At 37.2% G+C, this 19,966-nt stretch overlaps 1 protein-coding gene across 8 annotated transcripts in view; it reads left to right on the plus strand.

Annotated features, from left to right (window-relative positions):
- Nucleotides 1–19,966, plus strand: part of ARHGAP24 (Rho GTPase activating protein 24) — a 750,039-nt gene that overhangs the window by 610,651 nt on the left and 119,422 nt on the right. The window lies entirely within an intron of this gene.

Consider the following 19,966-nt stretch of genomic DNA (forward strand, 5'->3'; position numbering starts at 1 on the left):
CTAGCTTCCCGTTTCATTTAAGGACCTAAGACCACTAATGAAACAGGGTTTTTTTATTTTGTTTTGTTTTTCCAGCAGGCAGGGAGAGAGAGAAATGGATGAGAACCTTCTTTTTGAACTCCCTTTAGTTATCTTTTAGTCTCCGGTGGAGTGGTTGTTCTTCACTATCATATCAAAGTGACAAACCCAAGTTTTCAGGCTTGCAATTTAAAACAATACAAGCATTCTCCCAGGAAAGAGAGTATCATTCTCCCTGATATTAACAGGGCAGAGCTTTCTATAAGGAGAGTGCCCTTAAGCAGCCTTTAATATTTAATGATGGTATCATAGAGGTGTTGACCTGAGAGTGAACAATAAATTATAAAAACACCAAGAAGTTCATGTCAGATAAATCAGAGCAATTGATTTTCTTTTTAAACATGAGCTCGCCATGGGAAGTATTTTAATATGGCAGAAACAGGGCCAAGAAGCTTAGATTTAGAATGAATGAGGCATGGAAGATGAATTACAGGACAAGGTGCTATTTACGGGGAATAGAAGAAGCAAGTGTGTAGAGAGGTGGGAGGAAGCAGGGTGACTTGTTGAAATATGGTGCCTGTGAGGGCACATTGATAGATGATCCAGAGAAAACACAAAAGATGCCAAGAAGGAACTGCAATTTACAGAGCCAGTCACACCAAAGACCAAATATTAAGTACACATGATATTTTTGTGACATCTCTTCATTATGGGTTAATATTAAACCTGTCAGCCCTCTTAGTCCGGGACAACTCTTAAACCATTTATTGTAGGACCCATTATGGTAGAATCACCAGCATAATAGTCTGGAAGGACCAGGGACTTTTATTGCACGTGCCTCTGCAAAACCCAAGGCTGGCTTAGAATAGATGACTTCACTTTGAATGAAGTACCAATTAGTAAAGAAAAGGAGGCATTAAACATAACTGAAGTTCCTGAGGACAGGACAACCATAAAGTGATGAATGATAGGAGTGGATTTAATATTGTACCCCAGGTGCAATACAAAATAATTTGTCAGTCACCAGTAGAATGAAAGTGGGCATTATGGGAGGCAATTGCTAGCATCCATCTTATCTTTTCATTTGTTATTAAAATGAATCATGAGAGTCACTCTTCCTACTCATATTTTCTGAGCAGGTTGCTTATTAATATTAGCAAATCTTTCTTTACTGATATTTTGAGTGAAATGCTTTAGAAGGAAAGCATTGGGTTCAATATTGTTTTGGCTCAGACCCATTTTATCAGTATTTAATATCTATCATTATCCCTCTAAATTTCCTCGGTTTCTTATAAGAATATAGGTTATTCTGCATACACATCCATACATACACACACAAATGCACACACTCAAATACAGTCCTCTCCCACTTCCCTAGATTAGATGATTTCATTTTTTAGATGGTAAACCCGGAGTACAAAAGGGGAAGGACTTGCCTAAGGCCAGATACTCTTTTAAAAACCTAACAAGAACAAGAATGACAAAATTAAACATAAAATCGACTATTAATCTGCCTTGCTGTTCAGCTAGCTCTTGCTAGAGATGATATTTTCCCCATTGTTTATTTTGTGCTTTTGCAATATTTACATACTAGTGATCATCTCCTTCCCGTCATATAAGGAAAGGCCTCATGATGAAGTAGAACAGAAGATGAAACACTCTGCTGTGGGGCTTTATAACACATTTCGCTGTGCATGTTTCCTTGCTCAAAGTACAGATTTTGCGGATATTGCTCTTATCCTTCATCAGCCCTTATGCTGGAACTTCTTTGGCCAGTGATCAGTTTTGTCCTATTGACTACCTTTATTGCTTTGAAGATGAGTGCCTGCCAGTCCAGAGGAAACAAAGCAGGAAGCAAGGCCCATGTGGTGTGCGCTGCTTAGGCACACTGCCAATAGTTAAGGAAGAAAAAAGTATAAGTGGTATTTACAAATTATTTCCTCTTATTCCCAGCACCCCCCAAGCCCACGTCTCAGGCACCAAATATTTTTAACGTTTTCTTTTCATGGCACTTTGTCCTTCCCTTCCTTTCTATTGCTGTGCCCACCATCTTAGCCATCCATTCACACAGTTACTGAAACATGGCCCGAGAGATCCCCACATCAGACTGACATTTTTCCCAGCCTCAAAAATAATACACGAAAGTCATCGTGATTTTAATAATACACTCCTCCCACACAACACCTCCTACTCCACGTCTCTACTCAGTTACCCTTGATGGTTCCCTAAAATCAAACAAAACAAAAAAACCGTAAGCTTGAATGTAAAAGATCTCTCTTCTTTCTCCAACATTTTTTCTTTCAATATACCCCAACAAGAAATCCCTGCTGCTGCTAAGCCTCTCATGCGTTGTTCCACAACCAGATCAACCCATAATTCTAAGTCCTTGGGTGGCTTCCCCCGATTCCCATTCTCTCAGTCTTCCTCTCCCCTGCATACCCAGCTGGAGCTTCAGCTCTCCCATCAGGGCTGACCTCCTCTGCTGAATTCCTGCCCAGCCTTCTCCCCTCACACACAGACTCAGACAGCCAACTTATGTTTGGTATGCATCTCAATCTTACACTGTCCAAAATGCAGCTCCTTCACCAGCTCCTTTCCCACCCTTTCCTAGCTGGGTGAGTGGCAGCACCATCTATCTAGTATCGGACAGGGTCCCGTTTGCCCTCATTTCTCACATTCAGTTCATTTACAGTCCTATCCAGTTCTACTTCCAGAATATATTTCACATCTTTCAGCTTTTCTTTATATTTGTTGCTCTCCCTGTGGCACAGAGGCTGCCGTCACTTGGAGTAGTGGAGGAGTCTCCTAAAATGTCTCTGTCCCACTCAAATATATTCCCCATAATACAGCCATTAAAACAAACAGACAAACAAATAAACAAACAAACATCAGATCCTGTCCCTCCCCTTCCTGGAATGGTCCACATTCCTTTCCATGACCGGTAGGCTCAGCATGACAGGGCCCATCTCTAACTTCACCTTGGGCCACTCTCCCCATGACGTGTTGTGTTCTAGGCACATTGGCCCTCTGGTGATTCCTAGATTCACCACGAGGATTTTTTAAAATTTAGGCTCTTTATGCTTGGAGCCACCTCTTCTCTCCATAGGCCTGTTTTTCTTGTCTGGCTACTCCTTCTCTTTCAGATCTCAGCTTAAACTTCAGCGAGGCCTTTATTAACCAGTTAAATAATGTAGACTGCCACCCCATTATTTTCTATCGTAAAGCCTATTTACTATTCTTCATAGTACTTACTACAATCTTGACTTATTTGGACATATATTTATTTACTTGATAGTGTAGCCTTTTTTTTTTTTTTTAATTTCTGTCACCAACACTGGAATGTAAGTGTGATGAGGTCAAGGATGAAGTCTGCCTGCTTATCTTTGTATTTCTAGCCCTTACCACTGTGCCTGGCAATAGTGGATGCTCAGTAGCTATTAGTTAAATGAATGAACATTATTCTTCGGGCACAGATTATTATCCACCCTTTAGTGATATTATTTATCATGGTTGTAGAGTTTCTCTTATAACATTTACTTCCCTTATAACATTCTAGAGAAGTCCCCTTACGTATACTTAGACTTCAATATATATATATTTTTTAATTTCCTTAATGTTAACAAAATAGGAACCCTGAAATGTCAAATTAAGTGTGTACGCTGTGGTGGGGGGGGGAGTACAATTGTTAGGAAATAGCTTATTACTACTTGAATAAAAATCTGAATGGTGTCAGGGTACTCTGAGTAAGACTTCTAGTATTGCCCTGCCAAAGAAAACAGTAAAGTCCTGTAGGAGAATTGAATTAGCCATGTAAAATTTGGTACAGATTTATCTTAAATTCAGTATGTCATAAGAAAAACAGAATTATTCTCCTCTAGTTTGGCAAAGACATCTATACAAAAACCTTGAGGCCAAACTCAGGATGGACAGGTAATTTTCAGAAAGGAAGGAAAATTAGATTTATTTGGATGAGACACAAGATACAAGCATGGGCAGGGGGTCAGGGAATGTAAATGGTAGAATGAGAAGGAAGGAGGTCTTTCACAAGTCCGACTACTGAGGCAGGCTCATGTGCAATGAATACAGGCAGTAAGAAGTGCACAGAAAGGTAAACCAGTTAGGGCAAATTTGCAATTTTCTTCTTTGAGTTTTCTTTTTATGTGTGAGAGGAATAGAACTCTGGCTGAAGTTTTTAAATACAATGTCTTCAAAAGAAATCATTTCTAATAACATCTTGAGAATGCACATACATTTGAAATGAATAAACTCTGTCACTCTGAGAGAATAAGTTCCATATGCTGCAGATATCTCCCTCCTTCATGTGGTGCCGTGGCCTTGGGAGCAAATGGTCCCAGTTCCCATCCAACACTCATTAGGAGGCACTTCAGATTTCCTGTGACGTAGATGGAGAAAATCACTTGATGAAGTTTGCTGCTTGCTCTTGGAGAACAATGTTCCTTGTTGGCTTTCTTGTTGGGATGAGTTTCAGAATGCTTATTTATCTCTTTGTGATGTTATTTGACATCCTTTTATGAATAAAAAGCTTTTTAAGCGAAATCTTGATTTTCTAAGTTAAGAATTATCATGACCAAAGTAAATCCCAAGGTTTCATGAATTGGCAGATGGGGTGCAATCATTTGTTCACTTTTAATAAATGACAAACTATGATCAGAAAATATGTTATATTTTATTTATGTTTTTCAGAATTAATTGTGTAATTTACTTTAGAAATTAGTCTGAAGTATTGAAGTCAAGATGTATACAAATAGAAGGGATTATTCATTTCAATTAAGATGATTTATATTAAAAAATGCTTCCAATTGGATTCTTTTGTAGAATGCATCTCTAATGCATTCAAAAGATTATTGGATTGGGGCACCTGGGTGGCTCAGTCGCTAAACGTCTGCCTTCAGCTCAGGTCATGATCCCAGGGTCCTGGGATCGAGCCCCGCGTCGGGCTCCCTGCTCAGCGGGAAGCCTGCTTCTCCTTCTCCCACTCCCCCTGCTTGTGTTCCCTCTCTCGCTGTGTCTCTGTCAAATAAATAAATAAAATCTTTAAAAAAAAAAAAAAAAAGATTATTGGATTATTGAATTTTAAAAGGTCCTTACACCATTATTATTTGTATTTATTGGTGACCTATTCCTTGTACATTTCTAAAGATTTTGGACAATTTGTATTAGAAAACAAGACAATGAAAAGAAAAACAGAAAAAAATCAGTTAGAATGAGCAGAGAAATGGATGTAGTTACTGGAAATCTATTTTGCAGTTTGCTTCACTCTCTGATGATCAGTGGCAATATGAATTTGATGAAAAAAATACATATGCAGTATTAAGTGTCAAGTACCATAATAGAGATAGAAAAAGTAACTGAGGCACAAAGCTGTTAAATCACTTGTCTAAACATATTCAATCACTCACTGACCCCCAGAGCCACAGTTCTTCAGGAATAACTTCTGGAATAATTACTCATGATTCAGAAGTGTTTCGCCAGATAAGAAGGAATGCCTAGAGACTCCTTACTTTAAAGAGAAAAGAAAAGAAAGAAAAGGAAAGGAAAGGAAAGGAGAGGAGAGGAGAGGAAAGAAAGAAAAAGAAAAAAATCTTAACGCCTACAAGGCATTGCTTTGGCTTGTCAATGTTTTTGTCTTTTCTATGGTTTTTTTTTTTCCCACATGAATAAACTCACCTTTGATTCTTAGACATTGAGAAAAATTCAATTCAAAGGTCTTTGCTACTGCTTTTCAATTTATTTTCAAGAGAATAAATAATTAGCATATTTAAATGAATGCAAATTCTTTGTTGTTTCTGTGCTCAACCCAATAGTTAGAGATATTTCAGCATTTGATGAGCTTTTCTGTTTGCCTCTCCTACTGCACTGCCCACCACCCCCATCCTGCTCTCTGCTCTAGTAGGGAGACCTACCAGAAGACCACCCCCACACCTCCCTTTCCCTAAGCCTTTTGGTTAGAGCTGGCCCTTGGAGAACCTGACCAAGGCAGAGGGTTGAAGGAGAATAAGGGCAGAAGGTCTCTTGCCCTGACTCCTTCACTGTGGGAAGGAAGAACAGGTTGCATCTGACTGGCTGCATTCTAGGGGATGGTACAACTCTATAGTGCCCAGCCTGGGGTGGTGCCCTTGTGGTTTTCTTACCGCCTGCCTATGCCTTTGAGAACAGTCTTTTTATTAACCCCCTGCATGGATTACCCTAATTTGCATGCACTGTTTCCTGCTCGGATCCTGATATAGTTGCATACAAGTGATTCATACTCTATGTGCATTTTAGTCAGAAGAATGTCCTCAAATCTGCACTCTTCTGCATGCTTCATGGGTGTTTGGACAAATCACTTAACTTTTGTTTTTATTTTTTTTTAAAGATTTTATTTATTTATTTGACAGAGAGAGACACAGCGAGAGAGGGAACACAAGCAGGAGGAGTGGGAGAGGGAGAAGCAGGTTTCCCGCAGAGCAGGGAGGGAGCCCGATGTGGGGCTCGATCCCAGGACCCCGGGATCATGACCTGAGCCGAAGGCAGACGCTTAACGACTGAGCCACCCAGGAGCCCCTTAACTTTTATTTTTAAAGTGGAATTTAAATTGATGTAGGAGGACTAAATGGGGGGAATTAAATAAAATAATTTATGTTTATGTAAAGCACCTGGCACATAGCAGTCATTTTTCATTTAAAAAAATCTTAATGCTGATTGAAGAGCTCTATTTTCTTCTAAAATGTCACTGCTATTTGTATGCTGTGTGCTCAATCTTTAACACGTATCACTGCAGTTTGGACTTCATTATCTGGGGTCTTCTGAATTTACAACCAATGTCGGAATTAAGAGAACATCAGACTTGTGTTCATTAGCCAAATAGCTAATGTTGAAAATATTTGGCTTTTCAGTCAGCCAGGAGTGGGAGTTGGTGACGGAACGATAGTGGATCTGGGAATAAGCAATAATAAACATATGATTTTCTTTTTATATTTTTATTTGTTGATGCGACATCCTCTTTTCCTCAAAATAGCACAGGCTGTTTAGCTTACTCAACAAATTACTCCGTGCTTTTTTTGAGAGGAAAAAAATGGAAACACAACAGTGCCTAGAAGTTTCAGCTTCCTTTCTTTTTTAGAATCCCATTTTTATATTCAACTCTCAATCTTCAGTGCTATTATTATCAGGCAATAGTGATCTAGGTGATCTAAAAGTTCTATATTTAATTCTTAAAAGTTTTCTATGTACAATGGATATTATGATATATAGCATCAAAAGATAACCCCTCCCCAGAGGTCATATTCAACCTGGAAGTGTACAGCCTGGCCTGAGCATAGAAATGATGGTTAACATTTAGATGGGTAGGATGAGGTTGGTTTCTATGTTGTGAGTGCGTTTTAATCTTGCTAGCCTTGTAACTGGAAAATGTGAACTGTAGGTCATTTACATTTCCCCCATTGACTGTGGTAAAGAAGGATACAGTGACCAGTTGGGGATATGGTGAAACTGGGATGGGTACTAAGGGAGAAGGAAAGAGAGTAAGTTATGGGCGAAGGATCTGAGCTGTGTAAAGCTGAAATAAAACTTATATTTAATTTCAAGAACTTAATGAAAAACTCTGAAAAGCATTTTTTAATAAGTCAGCCATATACTGAGCACCCAGATCTTGGTTTCTAATACTATTCTTCAACACAGAGCTAGGTCTCCTCGGAGAGATGGCTGATTCTGGGACTGGGGCAGGAAATATATGAAATGAGCCTAGAACATTTTGTAGTGCCAGAAAGTAAGGAAATGCTATTAAAACAAAAACGAAAACACAATTATGGAGATACATCAAAGGGACACGCCAGCCAACTGAAAGAGCTCCCAGTAGACGAAGCTAAAACAATTTGAGCAACAAAATAAAGTAGTACTGGATTATAATCCAAACTATAAAATAAATATCTGAATTATCACTGATATAAATAGATGATTGAACTTGTATCATTTATAAATTAGAGGAGAAAAGACAAATCTGTGACAAAGAATTCGAAATAATTTATGTAGATACTTTGCCCTCCAGGAGGTGGAGCATAATTCCCTACTCCTTAAATATGGGCTAAGATTAGTAACTTCCTTACAAGGAGTACAGAAGGAAAGGAAAAGTTAAAAAAAAAAAAAAAGAGTATAAACTTAGAGAGGAGAAACCTGATAAACACCACCTCAATCAACTTATCAAGATTAACATCAACAGCGGTAAGTCATGTTAATAATATATACCCTTGATATGATATGATGAGACAGGTACTTCACCTCCGTGGTCTTTCTCCCCAAAATCCGTAATTCCAGTTTAATCAAGAGTCAAACATCAGAGAAATCCTAATTGAGGGACATTCTACAAAATACCTAGCCAATACATCTCAAATCTCAAGGTCATCAAAAACAAGGAAAGTATGAGAAACTGTCATGGCCAAAAGAGGCCAAAGGAGACAGGATGACTAGATGTAATGTGGTATCCTGGACAGGATCCAGAATAGAAAAGGATGAGTTAAAAACTAAGGAAATCTGAATAAAGCATAAGCTTTAGTTAATAATAATGTATCAATATTGGGTTTTTTTTTCATTTTTAAGTTTTTATTTAACATTTACTGAGCCCTTACTATATCTGCTGGGTAGGACAATCAGCATCAATATTGGTTTATTATGACAAATGTATCATATTAATGTAATACTAATGTAAGTTATTAATAATAGGGAAACAAGATGTAGTTATATGGGAACTCTCTGTGCTAAGTAATTTTTCTGTAAATCTTAAACTATTCTAAAATTAAAAGTTTTTTTGAAATCAATCATCCTCTGATCACTGTAAAAGAAAGTGCAACTTCTTATTTTTATTTATCTTCCAAGTGTTGCCAGCGTACTTTTTCAAAATACAGTTATGATGATAAACGCCCTTATTTTAATATCAACTACCCTTTACTCCAATGGATGATCCTTTACCAATCAATTAGCGGCTACAGATCTCTCCTTTCCCTTAAGGTCTATCAGCATTGCGTCTGTCAGCAAATAAGAGAACGTTTGACCACAATGCTGAAAACAATCAGGGTTTATATTCCTGACGAACAAGAAAATGAAAGGTAGGTGGTTATTCATGGTGCTTCTGTGGCCCTTAATGTCGAGGCTGATGTCTCTGAGATTCTCCTGGCCTTTCCCCGTGGATATGGAACGGCTGCTACAGCCTCAAAACAGGGAAAGGGGATGAAAGACACAATAGCCAAATTTTTCTTCTTTTTAGTACATGGCTTCCCAGGCCCTACTTTGCCAGTCTCTAGAAAAGCTCAGCCAGGAAGTGGTGGGGGGGGGGGGGGTGGTTGGGAATGGTCACTAATACAGGCGGCCCTTAGCATCTGTCATTCCAAGAAGATCATGCCACTCTCTGCTAGTACTGTCACTCTTTGCGAGGGACTCCCGGCATTTCACCTACGTTCGCTCTGACTCCAAGGTATTGTTAGGCAATAATGCTCCCAGCTGCCTTGGACTTGTGTCTCCTATCATCATCTAACCCAATAAGTTACCGCCATCCTGTTCTGGGGAGAAAACAAAAAACCAAAAAATACGTGCAGCTGAGAAATTTCCAGCTCACCCGTTTGATACCTACTTAACAAACTTAAGAAGGGAGCACAGTTTTCACACTGGCTTGAAGAAAAGGACAAGCTCTGATTTTCCTATGAATTTCCATAATCGTTTTGTTTTTCTTTGATAAATTAACAGAAGCATCGTGTTAAAGGAGCTGGTTATTTTGGATTTGTGGGAACGCTGTTTTCTGAAGCTGCAGTTGAGGCATATATCAGAGCAAGGTTTTATTAAAGGGATATTTTATTAAAGGTGTAGGGCAGAATATTTAAAATTAGAATTCTTTAGAACAAGCCTGGCGGTCTGCTCATGATGCATATGGCATAAAAGTGGGTTGTGCATCCACATTGGGTTGTGCATCCACATTGCCTGGAGTGCTATGGCTTTGTGCCTTTGACTAGTGTTTCAGTATTTCTGTGTCTTTATTTCGTCATCTGAAAAATGGGGATGATAGCAATAGTAGCTACCTAAGATGTTGTGTGCATCGAACAAATGCATGTAGAGCACTTCTAAAAGTCCCTGACGCACAGAAAGCCCTTAATAAATGTTAGCTTTTATTATTATCATTAGCAATGTCGGGATTATTATGTTATTATTTCTGTTATCATTTACTATGGATAATTTTCTGTTTTCCTGTTTCCTAACCTTAAATGTTGTCAACCAATTGTATTTAGAAATACAAAACTACATCCTGACTACATTGTTAAGGCTTTTCATATGTGTGTCTATATTTTCTTTCAAAGATGAAATTTAGGCGGTAGAACTCATTTCATTCGGTATGACTATAAAGCAGACCGACCTTAATTGTTGATGTTGCTTTCCGGGAAGAAATGTATGCCCAGTATTCTTTGCTGACTTTTCATCACCCATCTGTCAAAGCTGTCATTGGCATCTGTCTGTGTATGGCAGTTTATTGTCCATATTGCCTCACCACTTAGGGGTTCAGTTTTTCAAAATTAAATTCTAATTAGTATAGACTTTTCTTATCCATGAACTCACCTATTTAGGGGTGATTGGAACATAGGAGTGCTTAGAGATTGCAGATGTTTTGTACATTGTGATAGATGTCTATAGGTCTTACATAGTGCTCTGAGCGCATTTAAAACCCACTTATATTGTATGATAATATTTAAATATTTAATGAATTTACTGTGTTCCTTTCATTTGATATTAAGTGTGCATAGAGAAAATATTTTTCAGATGTATCCAGGAGAAGAGATCGAGTGAGGCAAGGGAGGAATAATAATATACTTCCTTTGTTTTAAAGGTGGTAGTATACCCTGTTTTGTTGTTTACTGTTTTGTGAGTTTACTTCCAGTTTCCTGATGCTGAATAGTACCCAGTAAATGGCACAATTGTACTTCTGTTTGCTGCCCAAGGTAATGTTGAAATAAGAGGAAGAATTATCAAGTAAATATGAGATTAGACTTGCTATTCCCATTTATTCTTTCCTTCCAATAAAAATCTCTTAAATAATTCCTGGTTGAGAGAAAAGGTACTGATTTTCTCATCTGTTCAAGGGAATGTGGATTAATCCATTACACAGCCCTAGGTTTTTAACTTCTACAAATGTTTCAGGTTACTCTCTAGGGGTAGGTGAGTTCCAGGTTTTGAGGAGCCTACAGCTTATACCTTCTGAGTGTTTAGGAGAAAGAATACAAAATTATGAGTAAGAAATCAACTATTGTTTTAGAATGAAAAAGAATTCACAACAAATTACAAATTCATGATAGCTGACAAATGCCCACAAGCATCACAAATCCAGAAATGTAACATGATTGTTAACGTATAAAATGCCCAATGCAACTTCTTTCCTAATCTTAATTAACTGAGTACTCTTGATCACCCTTTATTTGAGAACTATTTTGTAATATCGCCTTCTACAGAAAGAATGAAAAGATAATTCAGCCTTTCTTTAAATCATGTATGTATATTAATATATATACATGTAAATATGCATATATTCCACTAACCCTAAATTAAATATATCCCCAATACAACTTCCCCTTTTCCAGATACCCAAAATGCTGTCAGCCCCTCCGGCATTGGCTGACCCAAGGGAAAGTGTGACAGTTGGTAAATTGGAACGGAAAGAGGGGACTTAATAGATGGTGGTTAAATATCTTAATTTCAGGAATTGTGAGCACATTGAAATAGTCCGTCCAGGACCTTGGAAGCAGCCCATGCAATTGAAGGGCCTCAAAGCTGAAGGTCCATTTGTTTCATAATTAATTCCCCTCTGCTTGAGGGACAAAGCGGTGATCGCACATTGACCCTTCCTTTCACAAACAAAGATAACATTATATTATCCGTGGGGTGTACTCTCTTGAAGACTCCTAATTATTGGATAACATTATTATGCTAAGATAAGGGTAAGAAGAAATTGTTTTCATTAAAAAATCATGACTATAGCCAATATTTTTAAAAATTTATTTGCTCTTTAAACTAGACATTTAACCGAGTTCTAGTGTGCACCATGTATTAAATCTAAATTGCCAATATGCCCACAGGAAGAACTGTGAAAATATTCATGAGTTATTTACTCACATAACTCACATACTTCAAACAGGCTGAATGAGCATTTGTTTTAATATAATAGATTATGTTTTGATTATAGACTGGTGACCTTGAACTTATGAAACTTTTCATCTTTCACAAATACACTTGAATTTCCTAAGTCTTATATTTTACACCAGGGAGACAGACTCAATCAACAGATTAATGTAGAAATCACTCTCTGTTTTAAAACACATCTTAGGGGCACCTGGGTGGCTCAGTCGTTAAGCAGCTGCCTTCGGCTCAGGTCATGATCCCAGAGTCCTGGGATCGAGTCCCACATCGGGCTCCCTGCTCAGTGGGAAGCCTGCTTCTCCCTCTCCCACTCCCCCTGCTTGTGTTCCTGCTCTCGCTGTCTCTGTCAAATAAATAAATAAAATCTTAAAAAAAAAAAAAAAACACATCTTAAACCAACTAAAATGAATCCATTGAGATTGAACTTCACTAGTCCCCCTTTATCCACGGTGTTATTTTCCCCGGTTGTAGTCATCCCAGGTTGTAGTCATCCCAGGTTGAAAGCCCATCCTCTTTCTGATGTGTGGTCAGAAGGTCAAAAGCAGCCTACCTCTACATCACAATGCCTATGCCATTCATTTCACTTCCTCTCATCATGTAGACATTTTATCATTTCACAGTACGATATTTTGAGAGAGAGGAGGAGAAACCACATTCAATAACTTTTATTACAGTATATTGTTATAATTGTTCTACTTTACTACTTGTTATTAATCTCTTGTTGTGCCTAATTTATAAGTTCAACTGGATCATAGATGTGTATGTATAGGGAATATATATAGTATATATAGGGTTCAGCACTATTGCAGTCAGTCATCTGCTGGGAGTCTTGGAACATATTCCCAGTGGATAAGGGGGGGAGGGTACTGTATAAAGAAGGGCTAAATTATTAGTGGCCAATTTTTCTTCCCTGACTGGGGAGTCATAGTTAGCCATTATATAGCTGACATTCTGAACTTCAAAGAACCCTGCGGCTGGCATCAGTATTATGCACAAAAAGGCTGTGGTTTATTATCATAGCTACCCTCAACAGAGGTCCTGCTCCTTCCTGGCTGTATGAAGGAGCCCAGAGTGTGGACTCCCATAACAGATCATATTGCAAACTCTGGCACCACTACTTACTAGCTGTGTCAATTTGGGGCAAACTAACTTCTGAGCTTCAGCATTCTCTTTGTAAATGGGAATATGTACTTCATAGGAGAGCTGTAAGAATAATTTAGAGTAATAAAGTACCTGACTCTCCTTCTGACCCATTATGACCATTTGATAGATGTTAATTCTCTTCTTTCTTTTCTTGATTTTTACCCTATTTCTTTTCCAAGTGAACACAGGTCTGTATTCAGAAATCACTTTATTCGCTCAGCAAATACATGCAATCATCTACTATGCAACAGCTTTGGCCAAGTGCAGAGGATTTACAAAGCTGAATAAGATATGATGCCTTGTCTCAGGAGCTCATACGCGAGTGTAGGCCAGAAGAAACTAACCAGAGTGCAATGTGCTACATGTTCCGAATGAGTGATCCCACTCTTATCCGCGGCATGACCGAGGTCTGTCTTGCTTTTATTTGCAGGCATCCATTTCATGAGACATCATTTCATGCATTTTTATTTTCAGTATATCCATCTTGTGTTTCTGTTTCCTGACCTGTTCCTTGAGAGTTCCTCATTTCCATTCTCCACACCTAAGCTGATACCTGCTTTGATTCACTCCTTTCCTAACAGGGTAATAGAGATTGGACCAGTGGCCTTCAAAACATTTTTGGCTGTGCTCTCTCAATTAAAAAAAGTAAAATAGGTAGACCATGCAGTCCAATATAAATATATTTATTTGCTTTTGTTACATATTTTCATTAGTGTATTTTTATTATAAAACATGCAGAATTTTTTTTGTAAGATTGGGTGATTAAATGAGGCACTTCTGTTATGTTCTGTATGCGTTCCTGAAAAATTGTGTCTTGCAAAATTGCTTAATAAAGACATTAAGGCTTGAGCTTTCTCATAGAAATAAGAAGAGATCATTCCACACCTAAAGCAAATTTAAAACAGCACAAATGAGAATGATAACAATCTTCATACAAATATTAGTGCCATTAAATCTCCCTCGGCCTTGGCACCTACCATCATTGTCTGTCCTTTTTCCTTTGTCCTTTGTGGCTTTGAGTCCTAGGTGTGTACTTCCTCCTTTGACATGTATGTCTGGAAGAGTACTTGCTTCTAATAAAGACCATTTTCATCAAAATTAAAAATCTTATCCCAGGCATAGGCTTTCTCATTGATGCATTGTTTTAAGTGAGGGGGACATGTCTTATGCAGTTTCTGCAACTGCTCTTGAAGCTTAACTAATGAAAATTGAGCAGTTCTTAATATTCCTAAGTAAGCCACTGCTAGAGGTAACACTTCTATCGATTTTCAGCTCCATTCTTAAGGGTTTCAAATGCTGCCAAGGCTTGCTTTTTGATTATGAGAAAGCTTGTCCCTGTTTCCTTCAAAACACTAACATTCTGGGGAAAAGTCATGTATGAACCCAAACAACTGTTATGTCCTATCGATATCATTCCTCTATTCTATTGCACAATCACATATGAAGAAGTTCATGTCAAAGAAACATATAGTAGAAGAGATTATATTTTTAAAATAATAACTATTTGTGATTAATACAAAAATTATAATTTAAATGAAAGAGATATATTTAATATGTGGCATTATTTTTCATAATCTTTAACACTTTATGAAAGTGATTATTTTGATGACCATTATCATGGAGTAAGTTATCTCACAAAGGCAGAATATACATGCTATATAATCAACATACACCCGGGGCAAGGTCTATCAACCAAAATAGCAGGTGTACCTATATAAATCATCTTGCAATTTTTTCAGTTTTTTGCCTACTCCTCATCAGACTTATTAGATTGTTTCATCTTATCATTTACCTGATGGGGTTGGCTTGTGCTTGAATTATCAGCATTCTCTTTAATCCTTGGTCTCTTGGAAAGAATCTTTTTAAGCCATCTGTCCATTTCCATGTGAGGATTAATTTCTTAGCATTGATGCTGTAATCCATTACTTCACTGAAACATGTGCGCATAAGCTACGGTGTATTCAATAAACCCAAAGCTCAAATGCAACTGTAAGATCTCTGTTCTCCATTCCTTTGCCTTGTGAAACTCTTGCTCTTCCCTTGAGTCTCCATCTTCAGTGAGCAAAACTGACCAGCTGATGCACGCACTAAGTGAAATTGCCAAGGTCAGTCACATTTCAAACATTACTAATATTAGATCTCTTCATTTCCTTTGATGAAAATAATGTAAAACCAAGTTGTAGTATTTTCTTTCAGAACCCAATGGATTCTCATGCTCAGCCCCTCTAGCCCTCAGCTTTGAATATGATGAAGCACATAGAGCTTCAGTGGTATTTAACCATCCCCTAGAGCCTCCCTGTCTGTGCCCTTGTTGTACCATTGCATAATAAACATGGTTTATAGAATTTCTTCTGTACTACTTAAGACAATAGCTGTGTATTTTTTGTTAAAAAATTGTTTGTGACACTTGTTAAAGAATAGTAAGACAGGTTTCAGTCAAGGGGACTATCTTGATAGATATAGAGACCACTGCAGTGGGGTTTTGCAGTAGGGGAGAGAGACTGGGCTCAACTGTGAATACAACAAGGAAGAGTGGGCATATAGCCAAGGAAAGTGCGGGGGTGGGGGAGATTCATGGATAGAAAACTACTAAGAGGAAACATCAAGAGTAAAGGGGAATTTGGGCTAAACCAACCTAACAGGATTCTTGATGAAGGCAAATGAGGTGATCAGACATCACCTGCGGGATGGTGGAGGATGGGGAACCCCATCAGTTACCAAAGGTGGGAGATTCTGGCTAAACTCACTGAGCAGGATTCTTGCTAAAATTGGACAATGCAGAGATGAACACAGAGGATCCAAAGTAGGACCTAGTTGAAAAGAGAGTCCAGAGGAGCCTGTCTAAAGTTTGTTCGAAGAGAGATTCTTTGTCAGTCTGCAGTTAGTCTGATTCTGTCATTCTCCACTGGACATTTCCTTTCATCTATAAAAAGATAGCAGACTAAGGTGACCTGTTTTTGAGGTTGGTGTACTTTGTCAGCTACTATACTATTATTAGATTCCGTTTTTATGTAAATCTTCAGTTATAGATGCTATTTCTCTGTTCCAAATATATCTATCTCTCTATAATTCTCTATCATGTAGCCTTTTGTTTTTTTTTTTTAAAGATTTTATTTATTTATTTGACAGAGAGAGACACAGTGAGAGCAGGATCACAAGCAAGGGGAGAGGGAGAGGGAGAAACAGGCTTCCCATGGAGCAGGGAGCCCGATGTGGGGCTCGATCCCAGGACCCTGGGATCATGACCTGAGCCGAAGGCAGACGCTTAATGACTGAGCCACCCAGGCGCCCCTCCTTTTGTTTTTTTTCACGACTGTGTTACAAAGTATGGTAGCTCATTAAAAAATGTTTGAAATATTTGTAGTCCTTAAGCCTGAGGTAGATTTCTGTTGTTGTTTTGAATGTTTCCTTCCAACTGTATATTTATTATTTAATGCAGGTGGTATAGAAAAAATAAAAATGAGTAATGAGTACAGGTATTCATTTTGAAATAAAAATTTAAGAATATAATGGCACATTTCATCCTATCTAAAATATAATGAAATGGAATGGGGCAAACTATGCAAAAATGTTTTATGTTTAACAAAGGTTTATGTTAGGTATTTTCTAAATTGTTCAAGAAAACTTATTAAACGTCCCCAGACAATATGGGGTTTAATGCATTTACTTTTGCTAATAAAAGTTTGGCCCATGATTGTGAAAACAAGATAATATATAGAAAATACAGTCTTAGGAATTGATAATTACTTAATTAAATATTAACTTAATGTATACCTCAGAATTTTATTTTATAAAGATTTTATTTATTTGTTTTAGAGAGAGAGAGTGCAAGTGGAGGTAGGGGCAGAGGGAGAAGGAGAGACTCTTGAGCAGACTCTGTGCTGAGTGCAGAGCCTGATGTGGGACTTGATCTAATGACCCTGAGATCATGACCAGAGCCAAAACCGAGTCAGACCCTCAAATGACTGAGTCACCCAGACGCCCCTACATACTTCAGAATTTTAAACTCTTTATTTGATGTTAAAATGGTTAAGAAATAACCTTATGTTCTGTAGCTAATTAAAATGGAACATGGGATACTTTCCTCATGAAAGGAAAAAATATCATCTTATTATCTAGCTGAATTATTCCTGTATCTAGTAGGTCTGTTACTTCAAGTGATTGCAAGAACTCAGAAAAGTTTATTTTGTCCCTTTAATTTCAAGTATGCATCTCTACAGACAGATATATGTGTGTGTGTGTGTATGTCTTTGATGCTGTGAAATCTTTTTAAAAGACCAAACTGCATCGTTTTGAGTTAAAAGTGAGCACAGTATGCAATAGAATGGGGTGAATACTCCCTGTTAAAGATTTCAGGAAGACTGTGTACAATTATTTCTAAAAAAGTAGCCATAACAATTGTACAGCTCACATTTATGTGCACTATAGAAGAGATAGCCAATTTTTAAAGTTATAATTAATATCAGTTGCTATTAGTTCCATCATCTCCTAAGATTGAGGAGAAAATTTCTGCATTAAGATACCTATTAATAAATAATAAACTATGCGTGCTGGGTAGCTCAGTCAGTTGAGTGCCCGACTCTTGGTTTCGGCTCAGGTGATGATCTCATGGGTGGTGGGATGAAGCCCTGCCTCAGACTTCGTTCTCAGTGGGGAGTCTGGTTGGGGATTCTCTCCCTCTGTCCCTCCCCCATCTGCACATGTGCGCACTCGCACTCTCTCTCTCTCTAAGATAAATGAATAGTCTTTAAAAAATAAAAATAAATAAATAGTAATTAGTATGCATAAAGAGATGAAAGTCAAGGCAGACTCAGATGTTTTCAGCCAATTTTGAAGTGGCATGAAGCTCTATTTATATTAAAAAGTCTATATGTTTTTTAATCTTATCTTCGAATAAAATATTCAAGCCTTGTCATTTCTGATCTTGCATAACTCATTTGTTTCATCATAAAAGTCCAAACTATTTATTATAGAGCATCTTACTCTTCTTGATACTCCTGCAATTATATACCTTAAGAGGTTAATAAAAAAGCAATTTTTAAGTTTTTCTCCCTTATCTCCAATATAACATTGCCATTTTCTGTACAACCTTGAGTTTTTCTCCTTTGGCCAAGCTTTATGATATAAGATGTCACCTTTGTGAAAGCATTGAAGAAACTGTGTAAAAACGTGGAATAACAAATTGACATAGTTTTCAATCTCTACTGAGCAATTGAACCAAATACAGTACCAAACATTTCAGTGCTTGTTGAAATATTACAAAGGATGGCTGCTGAATAAGGGCATTGGAATTTTATCTTGAGAAAAAGAAACATTAAGAAATAGAGCACTTGTATATATCTTATAGCAACATACTGTGCCTAGTAATGAGGAGAGTATTTCATTAAGCTTTTTTTGCATGAAGTTTCAACATCATGATCTTATTCTATGCATTTTCTCCAAGACCATAAAATCAGTAAAATTGTGTTCCATGTGCATTTCAGTTGTATGATCTTAGTGTTAAAGATTACTCTTTGTGATTTTTTTTGCATTAAATATAATGAGATACAATTTATTCCTGACCAACGCGTTAGCTACTTTATGTGGCACTTTACAGATCAAATTAGGAAAATTATCATCTAGTTTTATCTAGTAAAAATAAAATATAGATTTCCAATGTAGTAATTATTTTGGTTTGCTTTTATCTTCTTAAAATTCTTAGTGTCATTTCATAGATTAAATTATTTTTCCCTTCTTGTGAAACTATGAACCATCAAAAATAAAAAATATATTTTTCAAATTTAAATATTAATTACAATTGCAATAGCAATTGAACAAATAACATAGAATAGTATTAGTGCTAAGGATAGTAACCAAAATAGTAAAAGAACATGATAAAATTAAATGATTTGTTGAGACAGCAGATTTGTATGGATTTCATTTACTTTATAATTGTTAACCTCACCATGCTGTTCATTCATTAAAAAAGAAAAAAAACAGTACAGGAAAAACAGATTGTCCAGGAATTTTCACATGATTTATGTTAATCTCTGGGGTAAGTTTTCTTTCATCTCCTCAAGTCTACAGTATTTCACAGATTTTGATTTCAAAGAATTGTCAAATTGGTCAGATCTAACTATGCAAATCAGTGACGCTTCAGCCTTCAAATCGCCAAGAACATATTTACTACCCAGGAAAACAAATCCATAGTTCTCAATGTCTTAAGTACCCTGGGCTTCTCTGCAGCTCTGGATTCCAGTTCTCTGATAGAAGCTCTACTATCAGGTTTGTGATGTAGATGATACGATAGCAACCAACACTCTGCTGCAGCCCTTATTTGGCAGGCGTGAAGATCACTATGTAGAACAGTATATTATAAGCTGGTGTTGAAGCTTCATTTCTCCTTTCACTATATGTACCAACTCCTGGTAGCTTCTTTTTCTTTTTCTATTTTATTTTTTCTTTACATGTCAATATTTTTTAAATATATGAAGGTAGAGATTTCCCATATACTTCCTACCCCCACACATGCATAGCCTACCACATTATCAACATCACTCACCAGAATAGTACATTTTTTACCAAGGATGAACTACATTGACAAGATAGTTTCTTTTTTTATTTCAATTTTTAAGATCGAAATGTAATTGACATACAA

This window comes from Halichoerus grypus, chromosome 3 (genome assembly GCF_964656455.1).
Source record: "Halichoerus grypus chromosome 3, mHalGry1.hap1.1, whole genome shotgun sequence".
Lineage (NCBI taxonomy): Eukaryota > Metazoa > Chordata > Mammalia > Carnivora > Phocidae > Halichoerus > Halichoerus grypus.